This window comes from Nicotiana attenuata, chromosome 8 (assembly GCF_001879085.1).
Source record: "Nicotiana attenuata strain UT chromosome 8, NIATTr2, whole genome shotgun sequence".
In the NCBI taxonomy this organism is placed as follows: domain Eukaryota; kingdom Viridiplantae; phylum Streptophyta; class Magnoliopsida; order Solanales; family Solanaceae; genus Nicotiana; species Nicotiana attenuata.
Genome location: NC_031996.1, coordinates 41653906 through 41655914, shown reverse-complemented (window position 1 = coordinate 41655914; position 2009 = coordinate 41653906).

The window sequence follows — 2009 nt, the reverse complement described above, 5'->3', positions numbered from 1 at the left end:
TTTTTTTCGGTTATTTTTTGATTAAAACCAAAACCAAACCAATTTTGATTGGTTTTTAAAATTCAATACCAAAACCAAACCAAACCTAAAAAGTATCAATTTTTTTGGTCGATTTGGTTCGGTTTTTCGGGTTTTGATGGGGTTTTTATGAACACCCTTACTCATGGTGGTATTGAATATCTTTTGAGAAATCTACGTCACCTGGTTATTAGGAAAAAATAAGTACTAACTCTACTTTATAAAAATTACCTAGTTTGAATCCTAGAGGAATTTTAAGCTGTGTTTGGTATGAACAATTTTTTCATGTTTGGTTGGCTTAAACGTTTTGGAAAATATTTTTCTCGTGGACTCATTTTCTCAATTGGAGGAAAATATTTTCCTTATCAAAAGAATAGGGGTGCTTATCGGGCGGATCGAACGGTTATTTATGCTTAATAATTCAACTTATCGGTGGTCGGTTTATAAATATAATATTACGCTAACCATCCAATAAGACATCAGGTGCATTGGTATCGGCGGCTAAACTAAATAGACAATAAAAGAAAAGTAGAGAACTAGAGAATTTGTCATTTTATCTGACTTCAGACTTCAAATGAAGTTGATATTGTCTGACTGAGCAAATTGTTTGAAAAAATTAAAGAGATTTGCTGTGGAAATCATAAATAGCTATCAATGGGATCTTGTTCAGATTCATAGTCATCAAAAGCATCACAACCTTAAAATTTGACAAACAGAAAATTCGTAATTGTTTTTCAAGGTTATAAATATACAAACAATGAAATGTGAATGCATGCGTAGCCTTTTCTTAGTCAAAACTCGTATGGAGGAGATGACTGCCGAGATTGGGATTTGGGAGAAATTTAATTAGGGATTTTGGACTTTAGATGATAGAAAAGAGAAAAGAGAAAAGAGAGAGATGACTGTAGGAGTGCTTATCGGCTGCTATTGAGATTTGATAAATTAGAGATTTAGATTTTATAGGCCTTAGGGTTTCAAATATTACTTTGTATACATTGAGATAAAAGTATAAATATAAACTTTTTTAGCGGGTTAATGGTTTATCCGATAAGGAAATTGAGTAATCCGCCACCAAACCGTTAAGCCATTAGTTATAAAATTTCAATTTGTTCACCAGCCATTATCCCGACAACCCGATACCAATAAGCCAATAAGTCATTTTTTCGATTCGATTAACGGTTATGGTTCGGGTTTGAACAGCCCTACCAAAGAAGGGAAAATATTTTGCAAAACTCGTTCAACCTTCATCATCCTATTCCTCATCCCCACCAACCTCCATCACCCCACTCTCATCCCACCCACCCATCCCAAAACCACCTGCACCCCACGCCACCCCCGCCCACCCCCCGCCCACACACACCCCATACCCCTGACCCCCCACCCCCAACCTAAAATAAAAATATTATTTAGAGTACTTTCTTTTCATGTTGTTGATAGAGTACTTTGTTTTCGTCTCAACAAAATGCGTATTTTTTCGTGATGTAGAAAAAGTATTTTCTTTCATTTTAATAAAATGAGTAATTTCTTTTCATGTCGTAGAAAGAGTACTTTTGTTTTGTTTCAACAAGAAAAGAGTATTTTCTTTTTACTTAAGAAGCTCAAATTTTAACATTGTTCTTGTGTGAAAAAGTAAAACAACATATTAGTTTCTTTGGGTTTGTGTGAATTTTTAAAAGAATACTTAAATTCTTGAAGAAAATAGAGTCACGAAAACATTGAGTTATTGGGGAGGAGCGCAGGAAACACAACGATTTGGGGGAAGGGGGGAGTGAGGAGAGTAGCATAGAAAATTATTTTCCTAAGAAATATTTTTCACTCTCTAACCAAATACTAAAAAATATTTTCCGGAATAAAAATTTCACTCAACAAACAAACATGAAAAATAAGTGATAAAACCACTCATTTTCAAGAAAAATTTATTACAAATACACCCTTAATTTCAAATGATAGTCCCAACCCCTAATTCTCCATTTTTCTCCTCTCCATCTACT